The sequence below is a fragment of the Stenella coeruleoalba genome, assembly GCF_951394435.1.
Source record: "Stenella coeruleoalba genome assembly, chromosome: 2".
In the NCBI taxonomy this organism is placed as follows: Eukaryota; Metazoa; Chordata; class Mammalia; order Artiodactyla; family Delphinidae; genus Stenella; species Stenella coeruleoalba.
In genome coordinates this window covers 54,793,285-54,817,254 of record NC_137147.1, presented here as the reverse complement: position 1 = coordinate 54,817,254, position 23,970 = coordinate 54,793,285, and the positions used below count along the sequence as shown (strand labels likewise).

The 23,970-nt window shown below is 34.2% G+C and overlaps 1 pseudogene across 1 annotated transcript in view; it reads left to right on the top strand.

The window, feature by feature from the left end:
* Positions 1–14,678: 14,678 nt before the first annotated feature.
* Positions 14,679–23,970, top strand: part of LOC307182325 (transcription elongation factor 1 homolog) — a 57,175-nt pseudogene continuing 47,883 nt past the window's right edge. Inside the window, exon 1 of the transcript in view lies at positions 14,679–14,753. The product of the transcript in view is annotated as a transcription elongation factor 1 homolog (transcript). The remainder of the gene's footprint in view (positions 14,754–23,970) is intronic.

Genomic DNA, 23,970 nt, shown 5'->3' with positions numbered 1-23,970 from the left:
ATGTAGTATGGCCCTTTATGTAATTTCCAAATTATTTTACGTAGTTTAGAGATACTTACATAGATAATGAACTATAAGGAAAAGCAAGAGAATAATTATCACATAGTTCAGAATAGTGATTACCTCTGGAGGGAGAGAAAGCCTATAATCAGGAAGGGAAACAAAGGGAGTTTTTTAAGGGACAGGCCTCATTCTCTTTCTTATTGTGGTGGTTACAGTAGGAATACTTCATTTCAAATTATTCTTTAAGAGACTTATACTTTCATAATTTCGGTTGTATGGCATTTTTCACAATAAAAATAAAAGATTTTTAATATAATCAAAGTATTTCTCTCTACACATATCAACATATATAATCAAATTTAAAAGTACTTAAATCTGGGCTTCCCTGGTGGCGCAGTGGTTGAGAGTCCGCCTGCCGACGCAGGGGACACGGGTTTGTGCCCCGGTCTGGGAGGATCCCACATGCCGCGGAGCGGCTGGGCCCGTGAGCCGTGGCCGCTGAGTCTGCGCGTTCGGAGCCTGTGCTCCGCAACGGGAGAGGCCACAACAGTGAGAGGCCCGCATACCATAAAAAAAAAAAAAGTACTTAAATCTAAAAAGTGTAAATATAAATATTCTGTGGAAAAACCATAAAAGTATGCTGAAATACATTACAGCTGGCATGAATAAATGGAAATTTCTATTCCTGTAGAATAGAGGACTCAATTTTGTAAAGATGTCAAGTTGATCTATAATTTAACCAATTTCACACAAAAGCATTTTATTGTGCAATTGTGAAGCTGACTTTAAAATTCACAATTAACTGTAAAATTGCAATAATAGCCAAAACATATTTTTAAAGGAGAAAATAATAAGAAACTGTACTACTAGATATCAAGATTTATTATGGAATCAAATAGAGAGTGCAGAAATAGATCCATACATAGCTGGACACCTGATTTATTCCATTGTAGATTAATGGAGAAAAGATTGACTTTTCATTAAAAGAGTGAGGATATTTACTATCCTTAAGAGAAAAAAAGGATTTCCTTATATCACACCAAGTTCAAAAACCAGGCCCAAGTGAATTAAAGAATTAAATGTGGAAAACAAAAATACAAAACTTTTAGAAGACAATATATAACAATATCTTTATGATCTTAAAATCATAATACTTGAACAAATTTAAAGTATAATGAGAGCAGAGAAGATTTTTACTGGGTTAAAAATTACTGTTGTCAATTAAAAATTATAGAAAGACAGTGAAAGGACAAAACAGCAACTTGGAGAAAATACTTGCCATATATACTATCGAAGTAAATATTTGTAACTAGAATATATGAAATTTTTTTTAATAAATAAGAGAAAAGCAAACAACCTAAAAGAAAAATGAAGACATAACATGAAAAATATTGGTAGAAATGACAATACAAATTACATAAATATAAAGATAATTGTTCAACCACATTAATCATCCTAAAAATGCAAATTATATTTTTACCAATTTGATGGCATATCACAACCATCAGATTGGCAAAAAAAAAAAAAAAAAAAAAAAGAAAGAAAGAAATGAAAGATATTTATTAACAAAATAAAAAAGGGGCACCAAGAATGGAATGGAATGGTGGGTTCTCTGCTAGGGAGGTGTACAGCAAAGACTTTACAGACAAGGTTGATCGAACTCAGTGTTGAAATTGTTTTACAGAAGGATAGTACAAAAGGGTTTTCCATATGGAAAGACCAGCGTTATTAGCATAAAAAAAGAAAAATCAGAAGATGAAAGCAGAGCTTTTGTGTGCTAATATTATGATGGAGTTTAGCCTGTGTCTAATATGATCTGATTTTAATTTCCAAAAAACTCAATCTGGCAGCAGAGAATTTGTTAAGAGAAATACAAAACCCAAAGAAGAGAGACTACTTTTGAAACTATTCTAGTAATTCACGTACAATATGATAGATGCTTTAATTATCAGTAGCTCTAGGGATATAAAAGAAAGGCTAGGTATGATAGATGATACAGAAGCTGAATCTATAAAACTTGATGATTGAATGGGGGTAAAGAGTGAAGGATATGGAGGTGTCTATAATGAATATAAGAAATAGAAAATTATTGATTGTTTTTAACTAAAGAGTAAAAGGACTAGATTTGTATTTTTAAAATATCATCCTGAAGACTGTATTTGGGAAAGTGGGGAGATTGGAGGTAAGGAAACAGTTTAAGAAATAAATGCAATGTTTCAGATAAAACTTGTTGGGAAACCAAAGTACTATAAATGAATAAAAGCAACATATTATAAATATTTTGCTAAGACTCACCAATCCTCCTAAATTGTTCAGCAGATCAGGTAATTCACATAGAAATAAATGGCAGAGTCAGACATAGCCTAGGAATATATCTCTAGTAACTTTGAATAGTTGGAGAAGAATCTGAAATTTTCAGGCATGTGTATGCTTTATATATCAGTTTTCCCACTTGAAACTAATTACTTTGCCAGGAAAGATACATTAAAAAAGCAGAATTCCTTATTTTGGACCATGATTGGCTACTTCAGAAAAATTTCAAAGTTAACAAAGATTATCTCTTAATGTTTAGGAAAAATGTGTTTGACAAGAACACTTTATTTATTTAGTAAATGTGTATTGCTCCCCTATTTTCCATATATAGATACTTAACATATGAAACATATGTTATATACATACACATATATATGGATATAGATCCATATATGTAATATATATAATTGTATACAATGTATACAATTGTATAATAAATGGATAATAATTGTATACAATGTATAATATGCAATATATGTAATATACATATATTACCCTTATGTATATATATATTACTCAGGCCATGTGCCACAAATTATATGACAGCATAATTAAATGTATTCATTGTCATAATTATGTAATAGGATTGCAGTAGAAACACAAAGAAAGGCATACAAAAATCTGTGTGTGACAATCACATAGGTTCAATAGAGAAGGTAATGTCTAAGTGGAGACCTAGTTGATGAATAGGAGGCTGATGTGTAAATAAGTTAGTGATAGACACATGTTGGAAAAAACAGCAGAGGCAAGAGTCCACATTTTACTAGTTCAAACTGCCAAAATGGATAGCATAGGGGATGGAAGGAGAAAGGAGCACAAGCTGTGGCTAAACAAGATTTTGGGATTTTTATATTGTGAGAGTGGGAAGATTCGGAGCTTTGAACTGAGGCTTATCTCCTCATTTCTGGTTTAGAAAAAGGATCAGTAACAGTATGAGGCAAATTGGAGCATTAGGATTAATGCTGAATAAAAAGAACATGATCTCTGCCCTCATAGCGCAAGAGAAGGATCTGATCTGAAACCAAAAATTCATTCATTAAATGTTAATATGGAACATCCAAGTGAAAACCACCTTTAGGCTCAGACGAAAGAGTCCCACTCTGGGCTTCACATATCAGGAACACACAAAAAATAAATGTGTTAAAGCACACTTCCATCTCTTGGGATCTGTTGCTCAGCACTGACAACACAAACTGTACCCCTAAATTTTTGTTCTCGTTACTAACTTGACTTATGCTCCAGGGAAATGGTTTTCTGCATCTCTTAGTTTATACCAATTATACAAAAGGTGAATGTGTCCAAATATCATACAAGTTTGTGGATTAGAGCTTAACCAGCTCCAAATAACAGCTAAAGGGGCAGCAAATGTTTTCACCAGCTCTTACTTTTTGCTTTCTGCCATGAAAACAGCAACTGCCAAAGGGCTTCTCCTTCAGAATGGGTCCCAGAATAAGACACAGGGAGAAGAGCCAAAACAGCAAACCACCAGTAGCTGACTTGTAAAAATAAGTGTTTATTTTTATAATCTACTGAGATTTGGGGGTAATTTTTTACTGCAGCAAAGCTGACTAATAAAATTAGAAAGGAATGAAGGCAAAGAGGGAATGACAGAGAAAGAAATAAAGACAGTGAGTACCCTTTAAAGAATCCTGAGGGTGAAAAGAAACTGTCAACTTTAAGGAAATTTGGGAGAGAAGAAAATTATTGTTTTGAGAGAGTAGAGAACTGAGTATGTTAAAATACTAATCTAATGTGAAAGTCCTGTTAAGGAGAGCATATTGAACACACAGAAGGAATAATCCAGAGAATGAGGTCCCTAAAAAATTGAGATGAGATGGAGTTCAGAGTAGAGATGGAAGAGTTCTCTTTCAGTGTAAAGGAACACATTTTTCTTTATAATTGATGGTCAAGAGGAAACATTGGGTACAGGTGCAGGTAAGTAAATAAGTGGGTTAAAAATTAAAACTCACTGTTTACCTTAACTATCACACTACTACCACACTCACAACACTACCACACTCACAACACCAGACCTACAGGTTTTCCATACTAAGAAATTCTGACACTATCTGCCTAGAGTTAGTGCAGACCATACAGGTTAAAGGTTCAGTCCCACAAGCCTGCCCCCATCTCTAGACATCCACCACAATTAGTAGGTCCCAGGTTACCCAAAACTTCTATCCAACTTGGCTACAAATCAGAGGTTGCTAAGACCCTCTCCTTGAATTCAATCATTTGCTAGAACATGTCACAGAACTCAAGAAAACACGTGCTAATTGATTACATGATAAAGGATACAAATGAACATCCAGATGAAGACATACATGGGATGAGGTCTGGAAAGGTCCTAGGTAAAGAAGCTTCTGTGGAGTTAGGGTGTGCCACCCTCCCAACACATAGATGTGCTCACCAACCTGGAAACTCTCCAAACCCCACACTTCTGGGATGTTTATGGAGGTTTCATCACAGGCATGATCAATCATGAACACGATCTTCAGCCCCTCTTCCCTTCCCAGAGGATGCAGAGTGGGGCTAAAAGTTCTAATCATGGTTTGTTCTTTCTGGTGATTAGCCCCCATCCTGAAGCTACCTAGGAGCCCATAAAGAGTCACGTCTTTAGAACAAAAGATATTCCTATACCCCCAGGAAATTTCAAGGGATTTAGGAGCTTTGTGTCAGCAACCAGGGTCAAAGACCAAATATTAGAACAAAAGATATTCTTAGTGCTCTCATCACTTAGGAAATTACAAGGATTTTAGGAGCTCTGTGCCAGGAACTTGGAAGCAGAGATTAACACATATTTTTTCTATCATTTCACAGCAGGGAAACAGGAGTTGAGGGATTTTTTTTCAGTGAAGAGATGAGGATAGCTGAGGCTGTGAAAAGGCAAGATGGGAAGAGATCCCAGTTTGAGGAAAGTTGAGAAGTACTAAGATAGTAAAAAAAAAAAAAAAATAGAGATGTGCTTAGATAATACATAGAAAACTTTCGGGACACATTGAGAGACCAAATGAATTTGGAGACAATGATTTAAAAATCTGCCACACTTCTGAGGAGTGTTTAGATGTCTAAGAACTACCCAGAAAAACTAAAATCCATCTAGGGTTGGTGTTTTCTAAGCTAGTGCAATGGAATCATGATACAAGATCTCAGAGGATATCAGTGAGAAAACTATTAAAGTGATGAAAATGGTATTTAAAACTGAGGGAGAAAGTGAGGAATAAAGATGTTAATAATAGATAAAAAGAAAATATAACAAGGAATGGGCATCCTCTGAGTTCAGTGAAGAATGTAGTTGAAGTAATTAAACAAAAGTGGGTTATAAGAAATTGTGGCTATAGGACATTTAAATAGACAAAAATAGCTTAATTTAAAGAACTGAGTTCCTACTGAGATTTCCAACTTTTATGTAGGGTAGTATATGAGATCCATTCAGAAGCTCCCCCTCTATGTCACTCCAGGCAGCTCCTTACTCAGCTATTGTGTAAAATCAACTAAGCTCATGTCAATTTTAAAAACTTACTAAAAAAGAATTCCAAACCAACTAGAGTGCTTTTAAAACTATTACTATTGATTTTCATTTCTTCCAAACACAGTATAAGTTTTCCTGATGAGAAATAGATTAGCTTGTTTCAATTCTAACTGTGATGAAAAAGTGAATAACAGACCAGAAACAAAATAAAAAGCAACTTAGTATGTTTGCTGTAACTGATTTTATCACACATATTTTTCTTGGCACACTGCCAAGATTAAAAGCAAACATGCTGACATCCTCATATTATTTTTGGATCACAGGCATGGAATCTCTATAGGTGATAATCACAGAGAACCCACTTTTCCATTCTTCTTAACCTCAAAAATCTAGAAGAAGTCATTGAAACTTAGGACTGTGCTATATTGGGCTCATTTTGAGAAAGTCATTTTATAGCCCATTTGCCAAGAAGAGAAATTTTGAGGTTCAAAGTAACCTTCTATCATCTTCCATTCTTTTGAAATAATATGAGTTTTCCACCTCCATGAACATAATGTTTCCCCAATTTCAGTCTAAAATTGTTCAATCTGTGGTGAAGCTCTTTTGAAAGGGCAAGGGGAAGAGGTTAAAAAAAGACCTAAGGAACCACAGAAATCTATTTAAACCCAGTCCTAATATCCATCTTTAGTCTTGGAGGTCTCGGCATGACTCTTTTCTATTACCATGGGTCTTAAAATACACAAGGATAAAAACAAATGGAGTCCATATTTTAAAATCTGGAAAATATCCTGATATATTGAAAGGTTAACTATTTTTTATTAATTGGTATGCAAAGTGTATTACTAAAAAGAATTCATCTAATGAGCTCATTTCAGCTATAACCTTGTCTACCATTAGCTCTTTTGTTAAAACCACTTGGAAATAGGACCCATCTTTCTCATTTTGGTTTCTCATCTTAAGGCAGTGATGAGTAGGCAAAGCAAGTTTTCGAGGTCCATAAAATGATTCTTTCTATAAAAATAAGGAAATTAATCTTTTATCTAATAGTTTCAGGATGTCATCAGTCTGAAGGTTTACATAATCTCCTGATCCCTGGAGTCACATCCTCACTAAAAGATACGTACATACGTACATAAAAATGTAGGTAGATTTTGGAATTTTAAAGCCCTCTTCAACTCTCAAACACCTCTCATCTTAGACTTATGTATGTGTTCTATGTTTCTTTGTTTTCACCTCGCTCTATTGTTGGTCTTGATTCCTTTGATGACATCCTGTTTCTACAACTCTTTGTCACATAATAAACACTATTTTCTTCTTTTGTTTCCAAAAAAAACCCACTAAGCAAAGAATGTTTTCCATATGAGACTTTCACTACCAAGAAATTTATCAACTGACATATCCTACCAGGCTAATATTACCTCCTTGCTAGGTCTTATATTTTCCTCTTTCTTCCATCCCTACATTTCTCGTCATCATCATATCCCTCTAGGGAGAAACTCAAATTCTTCTTTCTTGATTATGCAAAACAATTGTGGTCAACCTTTGATTTACCCTCTTTTATCTGGACTAGGAGCTGTGGTTGACGTGGGGAAAAAATCCATCAAAGTGCTTCTTTTTTTTAAAACTTTTTCTTATTGAAGTATAGTTAATTTACAATGTTGTGTAAGTATCAGGTGTACAGCAAAGTGATTCAGTTACACATACACATATATATACATGTATATATATATGTATGTATATATATATATATATAATATACACATATATATGTGTATATATATAAATATATACACATTCAGATTCTTTTCCATTACAGGTTATTACAAGATAGTGAATATTGTTCTCTGTGCTGTAGAGTAGGTCCTTGCTTTTTAACTAGTTTATATATAGTAGTGTGTATATGTTAATCCCAAACTCCTAATTTATCTCTCCATCCCCCACCTCCTCACTATCCTCTTTGGTATCCATAAGTTTTGCTATGTCTGTGGGTCTGTATTATAAATAAGTTCATTTGAATCATTTTTTTTTTTTAGATTTCACATGTAATTGATGTCACATGATATTTGTCTTTCTCTATCTGACTTACTTCACTTAAGGTGATAATCTCTAGGTCCATCCATGTTGCTGCAAATGGTATTATTTCATTTTTTTTTTTGGCTGAGTAATATTCAATTGTATATATATATACCACATCTTCTGTATCCATTCATCTGTTGATGGACAATTAAGTTGCTTCCATGTCTTGGCTATTGTAAATAATGCTGTTATGAACATTGGGGTGCATGTCTCTTTTTCAATTATTTTATTGAAAAATAAAATATTTTTCCTTTTATTTCTTTTTCTTCTCTGATTGCTGTGACTAGGACTTCCAAAACTATGTTGAATAAAATTGACAAGAGTGGGCATCCGTGTTTTGTTCCTGATCTTAGAAGAAATGTCTTCAGCTTTTCACCATTGAGTTGGCTGTGGATTTGTCATATATAGCCTTTTGTATGTTGAGGTATGTTCCCCCTATGCCCACTTTCTGGAGAGTTTTTATCGTAGATCGTTGTTGAATTTTATCAAAAGATTTTTCTGCATCTATTGAGGTGATCATATGGGTTTTATTCTTCAGTTTGTTAATGTGGTGTATCACATTGATTGATTTACAGATATTGAAAAATACTTGCATTCCTGGAATAAATCCCACTTGATCATGGTGTAAGATCCTTTTAATGTATTGCTGGAGTCAGTCTGCTAGTATTGTGTTGAGGATTTTTGCATCTATGTTCATCAGTGATATTGGTCTGTAATTTTCCTTTTTTGTCATATCTTTGTCTGGTTTTGGTATCAGTGTGATGGTGGCCGCTTTCTTAAACAAAAGAATCATCCAACCACAATGATTATTTTAACATTCATCTAGAAGGCATCCATATTTTGTTTGCCGTGGCCATTTATTTATACTATTATCTAAGCATTGAAAGTTGGCAGTCTGATAGGGAAGGCCAGCTGTGTATAAATTTTTGGCAGAGAAAGTAGATGACTGCTGCTACATTGTGACAAAACTGCCTAAGGCTAATTTCAAATACTAAGTATACATAATTATTTGTGGTAAGAGGTCCACTGAGTAAAAGCAGAATGTTTATAAATGCATTCTAGGTCAACAAGTATCCAAAACATCTGGATTAAAAGCAAAAAGGAGTATATCATATGGCGAGCAATTGAAATTTTTCCAACCGCCTCAGAATGGTTTCTCTGGGTTAACTTCAATAATTTTCTTTCAATCTGGTCCACTTTGTCCTAGCCCACCCACATAGTTCAAACCAAATAAGCACTTCTTAACAGCAGGCACTTGAAAGGAAAATAAGCCTATTTAGAGAGCACATGAACAAAAGGGGAAAGTAGAAGTAATGTTAAGTATCAAAAACTTCCCAATATTTCATGCCTCCCCCTGACTGGAAGATTTACACAGGTCTCCCACTCAGAATCAATGCACTTACACGTTTTCCATGGCTCCTCTGGACATACTATAGCTTCATGCATCCCTCTTTTGCTGTCTCAATTAAAACTAAAGTGTGAATACCAGGCAAGATGAATGTAATTTTATCTCTAGCAGCACTAGTCCATGCTCTGGGCTTTGGACTTTTATAGTGTCTCTCCTCTCTTCCTAATGCTCCCCCTTTTGAATGTGGGGGCATATTTCTCATTTGTTTTTGCTCTCAAAACTCGGTCAGAAGGAGAAGGATTTGGATATTACTGACTCAACTTCTTTGTCTATCATATTGACTGTCTGACCTATAACATTATACGACTTAAGCTTCTTTTTTTTTCCTTAGGGTAGAAAACCATATCCAAAAGAAGAGTCAAATAGAGGATCCCAAGTTTAAGTACTTATAAATATAACTTCAATATATGTCTGATATATATATATATATATATATATATATATATATATATATATATATATATATATATCAATAACCATACGTTTTCAGGTTTCTTTGTACTCAGAACCACCACATTACTTAAAACACAAATGTTTAATGTCACATAAGCAGAAATCTCTAAGCAATGCCTTAATGACCACTCTCTTCTAGTAATCTTGAAACTATGTTATAACAGCAATAGTGTGTATATAGCCTCTTTTTTTTTTACCATGTCAGCATTTTGTTTCTCCAGGAACTAAAAATAGTACAGCATACTTGCTTTTTTAGTGCTATTTTCCTTATAATATTAAGTATAGCTCTGCCCAAAAGTCAAAGGGTTGAAGGAAATAAGAGCTACCAATACTGAAAAGACAAAGAACCACTAAATCTTAAAAATGCATTTTGATTGGATATTATTGAGTTCTACATGTACTGCCACTCCAACTTTGAGCCTGCTTAGCAAAGAACTAGTGTCAGCAACAGTGCTAAGATATCAGCATCATTCACACACATACTCTCTAATAAGCCAGATTCGAACCAGCCCTACATATTTTACATTATGACAAGAACATTAATTTAAGATGAGGCAGCTTAGCATAATAGAACTTACACAGTAAAACACTTAAGCTTTTGACCCCTTGATTACAATAAGCCTCCAGATTCTCATACGTAAAACAGTGATAAAAGGAGTATAAATCTCAGGAGTTTTCTGAGGATTATATGAGATATTGCAAGTAAAGCACTGAATAAAGTAAAGGAGCAAAAATACATAAAGGTTAGCTATGAATATTATTATTTCTTTTTGCTTTTTTGTTAAATTGGCACTGGGTGGTAAACAGTGTATAATGATACATAAAAGCAAGTGAAATTTTTATATTTGTAAGAACATTTAACATTTTCTCATTAGTATTATTCTAAGGTCAATGACATACAGGAATCAGTGATATTTTCAGTCTATTACATTTCCCCTTTTGGTATCTCTTCATGTAAAATCCTATATTCCTACACACACACAAAAAACTGTGCCCCCATGTTTGGTAAACTCTGTTCTGACATGAGAGTATTCTTCCTGGTATTTCATAAGGCCATTAATTCATTGCACTAACTATTCACAGTGAATTTAAAAAATAAAATAAACTTTGGATACCTGGGTGAGCAAAAATCTGTGTGGAAATTGGAGGTTCTATGAGAATAATAAATAAGTCCAGCACTAAAAAGAGACGTATGCTTTTCTTGTAAATGTCAACATATTCATGATTAATTCTCATAGGCATACTTAAAAAAAATAATAATGGAAAAAGTAAAAGCATTCACAACCACCCAGTCCCAAAGTTACAGATAATATCAGCATGCTGGAAGAGTAAGATAAACACCAACATGATGTGAATGCATGATAAATAACTCTTCTGTGAAGGAGAAAACATAAATATTGATTAACTTCAAAAATTAAAATTACAATCACAGAAGAAATAACATGAATAACTAATAAAGATATGAAGAAATGCTTAAACTCATTTTTAAAAAAGAAAACCAAATTAAAACAATGTGATATAACTTCATACCCATAATATTAACAAGTATTAAAATGCTAGGTAGCATAAATTGTTGGATAGATCATGGGAATATGGGAATGTTCATGTTGTACAGATGGTAATTTAGAATGTGCAAATATTATGGAGAGCAATCTGACAGTACTCAGTCAGATTACATATATAAATACTCTAAGAAGTAGCATTCCTTTTCCTGAGCATATATCCTAGAGAAATTGCCCCCAGGTCCAAAAGGGAAGACTACTACAGCATTGCTTATCATGGTGGGAAACTGGAGCCAATTTGGAGGACAATTCCTGGGGAATGGACATAAAAACATGGTGGATGCAAACCATGGAATACTGGAAGGCTATAAGAAGCAATAGGCTAAATGTAAATGGAATTTAAATAGTTCCAAGAAGCATGGCTGTGTAAAAATTATAAGATAAAAATGAGACCTATAACATAACAGCTTATAAAATAAAAATACATACCTATAAAAATAGCATGTATTTTTCAAGAATACACATATAATAAAAGGATAGAAAATAAATATATTAGAATGATTACCTTTTTAGGCTAGTGGTAGAGTAGACAACATGATAAGAGATAAAGATATGAGACTTCATAAATATGTTTAAAAAACTGGGGGGCTGTTTTACATTTCTATTGCTACATAAAATATTACCACAAACTTAGCAATTTAAAATAATTCAAATTCATTACTTCACAGTTCCTGTATGTCAGAAGTACAGACAGGGCTCAAGTGGATTATCTGCTCCAGGTCTCATAAGACTGAAACCTAAGTGACAGCTGGAGCAAGGGTCTCATCTGAGGCTCAGAACCCTCTTCCAAACTAATGTGGTTATTGGCAGGAGTCATTTCCCTGCAGTTGTAGAAGTCATAAACTGTACCTTCAAGACCATCAGAATAGCATCTCTCTGATGCTTCGACTTCTTTTAAAGGGCTCATCTGATTAAATCAGGCCCACACAGAACAATCTCCTCTTTGATTAATTCAAAGTTAACTGATTAGTAACTTAATCACAGGAGTATTAGCCCATCATATTCACTGGTCCTGTCCATGTTCAAGAGAATTTGATAAAACAGGGCATGTACATTCAAATTTTATAGTATAAAATTTTATAAATTTTCAAATAAATATTTTATCAGCAATATCAAGCAGACAAAAATGAGTAAAGATATAGAATACTAAAACATTATCATTAATAACTTTGACTTAATGAACACACATAGAACTTTGCATCCAAAAATTGTATTATAAGAAAAAAAGGATTTTTAAAGATGTACAATACAAATTAGACACAAAAGGAAAACATGGAAACTTGCATAGCTCTATTGATATCAGAAGAAATAGATTATATTACATACTTACTAATACCACTTTGGTTAAATCTAACTTAAATATTAGTACCATAAGAAAGTAAAAGAAACAAATAATATGGTTTTGAAAAGTACTTTAAGAAACTGTCATTATTATGTATATGTCTGCATAACTGTTGAGAGAAATGATTAGAATTAATAAGATTGAATTTATTTTAATATTATTTTTAAAAAGTTAGTTTGTTACAAAGTAAAAGTTATTTTTTTATATATAGTAACAACAGGCAGGTAGGTAGAAAAGAAACAGGAGTCGAGGGAGAGGTTTCAGAAGCAGTTATGATTGGATTCTGAGCCAGCAGCTTATATTGTTTACTAATGCCTTGTGTTTATTAATATCTACTTAGCCTCAGCCTTATACATATTATTTCCATTTCACAATCTAATTCTATTGTGCCCCTCCAATTACATATTTCATTAAATCACATAATAACCAGTTCAGGCAGTCCAGGCTTAGAGTACCACGGTCAGCTGTTGAGTTGTCTTCCATGGCCCATGGAGAATACTTGTCAGTGAAGAAGGGCATGGCCTTTCTCTAAAAACCTTAGAGGTTGTATTGTGCTTTCTCTAAGTCACTTGACAGATACATCTCTGTCTGCCATAGATCCTCCCAATACTAGGTCCTAGACCCAAATAGCAGGGGACTTGTGCTACAGGTGATCTTGCTCTATTCTCACTTTAGGCTAGGAGCTGTATGGTAGATCTAGAACTCGGGTCAGTGCAGCTCACCACGAGTTGTTATATGTTGTCCCAGATCTTATGAGACCACTACTGTGTCTCTGGCTTTATAGCAGGCAAGGTAAAGTGCAATAATTTTTTCTCACTTTAGAAGGGATGTCTTAACATGACCCAAATAAATGAACATTAGAAATTTCACCCATGTGACAGGCCCCTGAGCTTTAATAAGATATAAAATCTAGGGGCTTCCCTGGTGGCGCAGTGGTTGAGAATCTGCCTGCCAATGCAGGGGACACGGGTTTGAGCCCTGGTCTGGGAAGATCCCACATGCCGCGGAGCAACTAGGCCCGTGAGGCACAACTACTGAGCCTGCGCGTCTGGAGCCCATGCTCAGCAACAACAGAGGCCGCGATAGTGAGAGGCCCGCGCACCGCGATGAAGAGTGGCCCCCGCTTGCCGCAAATAGAGAAAGCCCTCGCACAGAAACGAAGACCCAACACAGCCAAAAATAAATAAATTTTTAAAAAATTTTTTAAAAAAAGATATAAAATCTACCCTCTAGAATTCATGTTTCTTATTAAGGCAAATAGGGTCCTTAGTTCTTTAAACTCACCAGGTCTGTGGTGGGATAAAGACAACTACAAATGCTTTGACATTCCTCGATATGTAAAATTGAATTCCCTTCCCCTTGAATCTGGCTGGCCTTAGTGACTGACTGGCAATAGACGTAATGCCACAGGACTTGCAGGGCTAAGTCAAAAGTCTTGGAGACTCACCGCCTTGAACCTTTGAAATGTTCATTCTTTGTCACTGCCTCTTGGACACTCCCTCTCAAAACCCAGTAGCCATGCTGTAAGAAGTCCAGGTCACATGAAAAAGTCATGTGAGGTGTTTGGTCTATAGCTCCAGCTGAGTTCCCAGCTGATAGCCAATATCAAGGCCAGCCATGTGAATGAACCATCTTGGATGTCCAGCCTAGACAGGCTTTCAAATGACTAAATCCCCAACCAAAATATGAATGCAACCATCATGTGTTCTAGCCCTTCCCAAATTCCTTCTCTCCAAAGCTGTGAAAAAAATTAAAATGATTGTTTTAAGCTGCTACGTAATGGGTAATTTGTTATGCAGTAAGAGGATAACCAAAGAAAGGTCTAATTAGCATAACATCATCAGATATTCTCTGGGATGTCATCACTATCAAGTTATTCCCAGATTATATTATGATAGAAAGCAACAGAGTTGATGGGGCCCTGAGTCAAGAAATATATACTTTTGTCACTGTCATATGAGAGTAAAATGATTTTGATTTTCTTTAACGATATAGATGGATGAATAAGTATTTGCTAGAGAAACAGTTTCATATAAGGTACTAGTGGCTATGCTTGTTTATGCCAGTAAAGATACAACAGCTGGAAATGGAGAAGAAACCAGCAAAGATTTAGAAAAAGAAAGGGTAAGACAAAATCAAGTGAAAAGGCCCTAAGCCAAGTGACAGAGTGTTTCATGAAACACTTACCTCTGGTGGGGAGTAATGAGATTACAGAATGAGGAGGAGTAGCTTTAATGATATTGGTGATGTTTGGTTTCATAACCTGAATAGTTTACAGTAGTAATCACTTTATTATTTGTTTTAGTATATAGTATTACTTTCATATGTAATAAATACCTCACAATAAAAAACGAAAATAAGTTAAAAATTCATTGCCAAGAAAAAACATTGTGGCATGGGAGAAAAGGGAAACAATTCTTTTGACAGGTTTCTATAGAAAATAATCCACCATGGAAGGCAATTATACTGTGAAATGAAGGAAAGAGAGACATACATTAACAGTTAAACTTGTCTCCAGCTCTAGAAGCTATGTAACAGATATGCTACCCCAAATTTATTACTTGTACTTAACCCAAGACAAATTAGTAATTTGTGAAGTGTGCATTTGGCAAAAAGTTAAATATTCTGTTAGAAAAGCGTGATATGTTAAGCCTTACATAAATAACCAAATTTTCCAAAAATTTTTTTTATGAAACTTGCTAAAAATGTACAACAAAAACTGCAACGTTAATAGAAGAACAACAATCAAAATGAAGCCCTTTGGGTTTATTCATTTATTTTATAAATACACTAGAGGAAAAAACATAATTTCCTCTTAAAAATATAAAACTCATTTTGAAAACCTTTCCCCCTTAAGGAATAATAGTTCATTAGGACCACAACATTTCCAAAGTTGTGTTTCCCTTTGTTTTAACATTAAAAACTCCGTTTAAAAAAATCTTGTGCTTTAAAAACTGCTTTCCCAATGAGGGAATAGAGTAAACTTTCAGACAGAATTTCTGTGGCTGAATCCATTTTAAACAATGACAGGAAGCAGTTCTTTTTCCTGACCCATAATTGGAGAAGGGTCATGGCAAGGAGTACGGAAGGGAGCACCTAAAGTAGACACCGCGTGGCAAGCAGCTCAGCAATAAGATTTACTCTTTTATTACCAAAGATAAACAGCAAAATAGCAGCAGCAGCAGCATCTCTCTCTCTGTCTCTCTGTCTCTGTCTCTCTTTCTCTCTCACACACACAAACACACACACTTCTTTCAACTGCAGCTTCTTGCAACTTTCTTGAAGAATATGATGTAGTTGTCTTAGCAGTGGTTAAATAATTGACCTCCACTAATGTTGGAGATTATTTTCTCAAGTCCTATTTGAATGTGTGTCAAGGGAATCATTTCAGAAGAAAGCAAGTAGGTTTCCTGCAGTTCCTGAAGGATGTACTGCTAGCCTCCAGACACATGCAGGAGGTAGAATTAGACCCACTCTTTGGGATAATTTTCTATATTAAAACTGCTAGGGTGGAAGAGAGACATTCACTAATCCCTAAAGATATCATTTTTGGGGGTGGCGGTTAAATATTTTTTAACATCTTTATTGGAGTATAATTGCTTTACATTGTTGTGTTAGTTTCTGCTGTGTAACAAAGTGAATCAGCTATACGTATACTTATATCTCCATATCCCCTCCCTCTTGCATCTTCCTTCCACCCTCCGCATCCCACCCCTCTTAGAAATATCATCTTAAACCTGGTTTGTATATATCTGAATCTGTAAGAGCAGTTTACTGGATCCATTCAAAAACCCTATTGATTTAGTTATTTAAAATGTCAAGCTGATAATTTGACATCATTCTGGCAAAAAATATATATATATATTAAGGGTTTTTTTGTAATTTTTGAAGTCACATACACATTGACTATGAATGGTGATGACGTGATATAAATATTTTTATTGAAGCCACCCATTTTGCCCACTGACATACATGCTTACAACTGGAAAACACCATTATCTAACTTTCTCCTATCTTCTATTTAAATGGTTCATTTCCTGTGGATATTTAAAAATATATATTATGGAGTAAAATTATTTTTATCCATAAAAAAGGAATATTTTTATCTATGCTTCCATTATGGCAAGATTATTCATATCTCCTTTTAACAATTTATTATAGTGTAGTCATCAATTTCCAACTAAAACATCATCTTCTAAATTGATTACGTTCCTTAGCATTCACATTTATTTAGAGAAATAAAACATTACCATTATCACTTTCATCTAAGGTCTTGCCTTACATTACCAATCACTATATACAGCTATGAAGCAGCACGCACACCTATTCAGAAGCTTACAGCCTCAAAAGTTTAGTACAATTGCAGCTGAATATAAGCAAAACTTATACTCAACCAAACAAAAGTAAACGTGCAACTTGTTTTATCATTTTAAGACAAAGTATGAATACCCCAGAAGGAAATACAGATAAATGTATTAATTCAGTTCTTAATTACAATTGTATAATGAGCATTTATCATGTAACTGTCTTCTGAAATATTAATATCTGTTAGTGAATTTCAATGAGCTTGAATTTCTATAAATACACTAGGGCAGATATAATTAAATATGTAATAATCATTTGTTTAATGTCTGCCTACTAGACTATAAGAGAAATGCTTGCCTTTATTACTCCTGAGCACTCACTGGTTAGTGTTGAATGACTGAATAAATACATGATTGATTGAATTATTATATATCATAATGTCTGGTTTAAGTCAAAATTTTTTACCTACTGATAAAATAGCATTTTATATCAAAAACTTATTTTTCAGAACAGAATGATAAACAACTTTAAGTCACATATTTGCTCTGACTCTGCCTCAGGTGATTCAGAATATGTTTATATAATTTTTAAGATTATCAACAAAATTTTAAAAAGATCATTTGGGGGGAAATATGAAGACCCCCCAAGACTAAACTCAATGAAGAGTCAGCCAAGTTCAGCATGAAAAGTACAAGAGAAGACAGTTCAAGGCTATACTCCTTATAGTACAAGCCAGTAAAGATACTTGAAAGAAATCACTGCCCCCAAATCACACTGAGGAGTAATCAACTATTCATCTATTTGTAATATCAGCCCTGCTCTACAAACTATAAATACATGCTAGTGTAAAAGGTTTGTAAATATCCACACACAGTAAATATACGTATATATCTAAAAGAAATGGCTTTGGGTATTCAGTCTAGTCCTATTTCCTTCAACTCTCCTACATATATGTGAAAAAGACACTCTTTTCTTCATATGAGGACCATTCTCATACTCACTTAGTAAACGTACCCCTTAATAATGAGATGATCTGCACAGTCTAGCAAAAGAGTGGATTAGGAAAAACACAAGGAGGAAGTGGAGAGGGAAGGAAATATCTATTGAGCTCCTACCATATACAATGTCTTATAATGGTTACTTTTATTTAAGTAACTCTGAAAGGAAAGCAACAGGTTTCATTGAAGCTCACTATGTAAGTAAGCTACTGGTAGCTTTTTCTATTCAAGTTCTTTATACTTCGCCCTAGCTTGAAAATAGTTTCATAGGTAGCAGGACAAACCATATAATCACAGTGTTGATAAACACAAGCCCACTGGAAGGCAATGTCAGTGTTCACACAACTGGTCACCAATGCACCAAGAATCAAGACGTGACCAGGGAATATTGATGACAATCCTAGGGTGATTCCTGAGAACTAACTTAGCTTATGTACAACAACAAAAGGTGAAAACGCTAGCCAAGTTAGGGTTGATTCTAAAGATAGATAAAAAAAGACAACAAATTAAACTGTATGGCATAACAAAAAAGTATTTATAATGGCAAATCACATGTTTTCTTTTTTAACAATGAATTCAGCTGTGTTTAGCTAAACTGAATGAACATACTAACAAAATTAAAACCTTTTTGTGGTATCTTAATAACACTAAATTCATAAAAATATGTTTTGAAGTGGTTTGCTATAATTTAATAGATAACTGATACAGAAAACTGTATCCAAAAGATATAGTTATACCAATACTAAAAAGGGATTTTTTAAAATGAGGTGAAAATATGCAAAAAATAAAGAAATAATACAATAAATTTTTAATGACCTGAAGAACTTCAGTTTTTCAGATGAAAAGACATTTCCTGGGCTTCCCTGGTGGCGCAGTGGTTGAGAGTCCGCCTGCCGATGCAGGGGACACAGGTTCATGCCCCGATCCGGGAAGACCCCACATGCCGTGGAGCGGCTGGGCCCGTGAGCCATGGTCACTGAGCCTGCGCGTCCGGAGCCTGTGCTCCACAACGGGAGAGGCCACAACAGTGAGAGGCCCGCGTATCGGAAAAAAAAAAAAAAAAGAAAAAGAAAAGACATTTCCTGGTACCAAGCATTATTAATGAAAAGGAAGCACACTAAATATATCCCTTTTTTATTCTAATTTCAAAAATAAGGAAAAATCCTAAATTTGAGCTTCAAAGAGAAAACCTTTCAATTCAAAAATCAACGCATCCAAGCTACTATTCTCATTTGAAAGTAAATGAATGAAACTCTCAGGCACATAAGTACTTGTGGAAGTATAGAAAGTATACTCCTTACATGTACTTTCTGAAAAAAAAAATCATAGATGTATCTAACTAAACCAAAGCTAATCAAAATATTTTATGAATAGTAAAAATATTTGATAAATATATTGTTGCATTGAATAATGACACCTTCATATTTAGAGTTGCCTTTTAAAATATGAGGTTATTACTAGGTATCTAGTGAAATAACAATCATATGCACAAGACGATAGGTGGTCAAGGCTTTAGTATGTGAATGCTTTAGTTTCAAGTTATTAACTTCTGTAATAAGACAGACCAGATTGGGCCTTTTGAATATTTTCCATCAGAAAGGACATCTAACCTCCTGGTCCAGGAAAGAGGTATCACCTTTTTCTCCTCCCCTTTCCAATGAGCTGGGCTGTTAGAAATCTAAGACTGAAATATCTCTAGTTTTGTAATCCACTGAGTGAAAATTCAATGTGAAACAAATATCAATTATCTCACTGAAAGGTGAAGTATGTGATTCCTTGTTTTAGAGTAAATTGAAAAGCTTTACAAGGCACTGGAAGAAAAAGGACATTTACCAAGAAGTGAAGCCACTCAAGAGGGTGTATCTGCCTACACAAAGTAAGGATTTTCCATTGGTGGCTTATCTTCAGATGGAAGTCAGAGATTTTGGGTCACAAAAGACAGTCTAATAAAGTATCTTCTTAAATACAGGGTCTTGATGTTATATTACTCCAAATTATTTTATAACTGGGTTTAATTCAGAACTACTAAAAGAAAGATAATTTTATAATAATAAACTATGGTTTGGGAAGGTAGTTTATCTTCTGATATAATACTCATCTGGTTTCCAGGAGGAAAAAAATGAAGTTCAATGTACTTATCTAATAATTAAAGCTAGTGTTTCACAAGATGTTTTCCCATATCATGTCAATAAATATTCATCAGAAACATGTGGTTCTTTTGGATTTTACACAGCTGTTAGTAAGCTAATACAAGCACAGAGTCTTCAAGGCCCTTGCATTTGCAATTCATTAGTGGAAAGCTCTTCAGAAAAGGGAAGGATATGTAGCATTTCCAAAATCTATTTGACAAAGAATATTTTCTTGGAAAGATATTAAAATTTCTCAAATAGCATTCCATGGAACCCATGCTTAGAAATGCTGCCATATATATCTCAAGTATTATACGAACTCAAGCAATAGTTTCCACCATCATTTCAACACAGCCATAACATACAGCCCTAATCAAAAAGTATTGAATGTTGTACCTGTTAGTTCAGTGATGTGCCCAAGTACCTGAGCAATGGCCCAGTTCAAAAATAATGGTTGAACAATTAACCAGAGAGAATACATACTAGTAAGTGTAATCCTAGCTATCTTTAATATTTAAATGAGGAATCATCTATTTAATACTAAATTCATAGAGAATGAAGGCTCTTAAAAATACAATAAGAGTGTTGGGGCCAAGGGTAGGCCACCCTAAAATATGCCTCAATGGCATTTTTTTAAATTGAAGTATAGTTGATTTACAATGTTGTGTTAGTTTCTGGTGTACAGCAAAATGATTCAGTTATATATTCTTTTTCATATTCTTTTCCATTATGGTTTATCACAGCATACTGAATATAGTTTCCTGTGCTACATAATAGGACCTTGTTGTTTATTTTATATATAGTAGTTTGTGTCTGCTAATCCCAAACTCCTAATTTATCCCTCTCACACCCACTTTCCCCTTTGGTAACCATAAGTTTATTTTCTATGCCTATGAAAATACTCTGTTTCTGTATTGTAAATAAATCTATTTGTGTCATATTTTAGATTCCACATGTAAGTGATATTGTATGGTATTTGTCTTTCTCTGACTTACTTCATTTAGTATGATAATCTCTAGGTCCATCCATGTTGCTTCAAATGGCATTATTTCATTCTTTTTTATGACTGAGTAATATTCCACTGTGTATATATATATATATATATATATATATATATATATATATATACACCATATCTTCTTTATCCATTCATCTGTCAGTGGACACTTAGGTTGCTTCCATGTCTTGGCTATTGTAAATAGCACTCTTATGAACATTGGGGTGCATGTATCTTTTTGAATTATCATTTTCTCCAGATATATGCCTAGGAGTGAGATCACTGGATCATATGGTAACTCTATTTTTAGTTTTTTAAGGAACTCCCATAATGTTCTCCATAGTGGCTGCACCAATTTACATTCCCACAAACAGTGTAGAAGGGTTCCCTTTTCTCCACACCCTCTCCAGCATTTGTTATCTGTAGACTTTTTAAATGATGGCCATTTGAACTAGTGAGAGGTGGTACCACACTGTAGTTTTGATTTGCATTTCTCTAATAACTAGCGATTTTGAGCATCTTTACATGTGCCTGCTGGCCATATGTATGTCTTCTTTGAAGAAATGTCTATTTAGGTCTTTTGCCCATTTTTTGATTGGGTTGTTGTTTTTTTGTTATTGAGTTGTATGAGCTGTTTGTATATTTTGGAAGTTAAGCCCTGTCAGTCTCATCATTTGCAAATATTTTCTCCCAGTCTGTAGGTTGTCTTTTCATTTTATTTATAGTTTCCTTTGTTGTGCAAAAGCTTATAAGCTTGATTAGGTCTCATTTGTTTATTTTTTGTTTTATTTCTATTGCCTTAAGAGATGTAAGAAAACATTGGTACAATTTATGTCAGAGAATGTTTTGCCTATGTTCTCTTCTAGGAGTTTTATGGTGTCATGTCTTATACTTAAGTCTTTAAACCATTTTGAGTTTATTTTTGTGTTTGGTATGAATGTGTGTTCTAACTTCATTGACTTACATGCACTGTCCAGCTTTCCCGACACCACTTGCCGAAAAGACTGTCTTTTCTCCCTCAGTGGCATATTGATTATTTTGAATTAAACTTACTTAAGAGCCAGCTAATGCAAGAGGGACACTTTGATCCTCCTCTCTGTCTCCCTGAAAGCAGGAAATGAATCTCTCATGTGAAAGGTGCACTCTCTGTATTTGGAGTGGAAGGACACCCTTATCACCAGAGTTAGGGAATTTGGACTGAGAAGACTATATAAACAAATTTTGTTACTTCTTTAATTTAGTACTCCAAGTCCAAATTCTGTTTAGATTCTGTACCAATTAAGCACCCAAACCTAAGTTTCTTTGTCCTGTCAATTCCTCACAAATTCATTGTCTTTGTGGAAAAGTATAAAAGGTGCCAGCTTTGGCGACTTCTTAGGCCCCATTCCTATGAGACTTCCATGTGCACAAATTTTTTTTTCTTTTTCTCCTATTAATCTGCCTTATGTCAATGTTATTATCAGTCCAGCCACAAGAACTCAAGAGCAGGAAATTTTCCCTCTCCAACATTAACAACAATATACAATTTTTAAAAACTGATATCATACAAGGACACATTGGCTTCAAGACCTCTGCATTTGTAATTCCCACTTCAGGGAAAGCTTTTCCTCCAGACAGCTACTTGGCTCACTCTCGAACTTTCTTCAGATCTTAAAAGTCACTTTGTTAGAGACCATCCCTGACACACCTTTGTAAAATAGCAACTACTCTCCCCACTCCCAGCCCTTCTTATGCCCTTTACTCTGTTCTATGCTCTTAACACCATCCAACACATTGTTTTCTTCCTGTCACTTCTTCATGAGAACATAAATTTCAGAAAGTAAAGACAGTATTTTTCTCAGTTCTCTAATACTAGGGCATAGAGAATTGCCAGGCACATAGAAGACATTCAATATTCATCACATGATAGGTGAATAAATGAATATTTTAAATGTCTATTGGAGATGCAACATAGGTAGTTATATTTTTCCTTATGCCGTACATCAATCCTGTACTAAGAAATGAAAATGGGAGACCTCTTTTTTGAGCATAGCTTCATCAGTTTTATCATTAGTATCCAAAGGATACTCACCCAGAAAAATGGGCAAAGAACATGAATGGCAATCCAGTATAGAAGATATAAAAATTAATGCATAAATATGTAAAGAATATCAAATTCAAAAATAATCAAAGAAATATACATTCAAAGGAGAAAAAAAGCTCTTTACATTTTACTTCAGGAAACATTTTTTTTGTTAAAATGCAGTTTGGGCAAGCCTGTGATGAAAGGAGCTCTCATATGCAACTGATGGCCATATAAACTTGTATAAAACACATTTGGACAAAAATTTTTGATAAAAATTTCCCCTAGCTTTGACCCAAAATGTAGAGCTTTTGGCTCAGCATTGCCACACATTGAATTTTACTAGAAAAAATTTTACTAGATATACATAAATATTTATGACAAGAATTCCCATTGCATCAATATAATAGTAAAACATTGCAGTAAAAAATATAAAATTACTATTTAGTCACTATATTATAAAATATAATAGTAAATATATTAGTAAAATAAAATATAATAGTAATATATAATAGCAAAATAGTAACAGTAAAACATATAAAACAAACAAAACAAAATGTAATAGTAAATGTTCACTAACAGGATATATTATTCTGCTTGTGCTGCCATAACAAAATATCACAGACTGGGTGACTGAAACAACAGAAATTTTATACTCATGGTTCTGGAGGCTGGAAGTCTGAGATCAAGGCACTACCAGGGTTGATTTTCGGTGAGGCTTCTCTCCTTACCCTTCATGGTGCCTCCATTTTTGGGTCCTCACATGGTCTTTCCTCTGTGGAGAGGGAGAGAGAATGAGCTCTGGCAACTCTTGCTTGTCTTATAAGCTCGCCAGTCCTACTGAATTAGG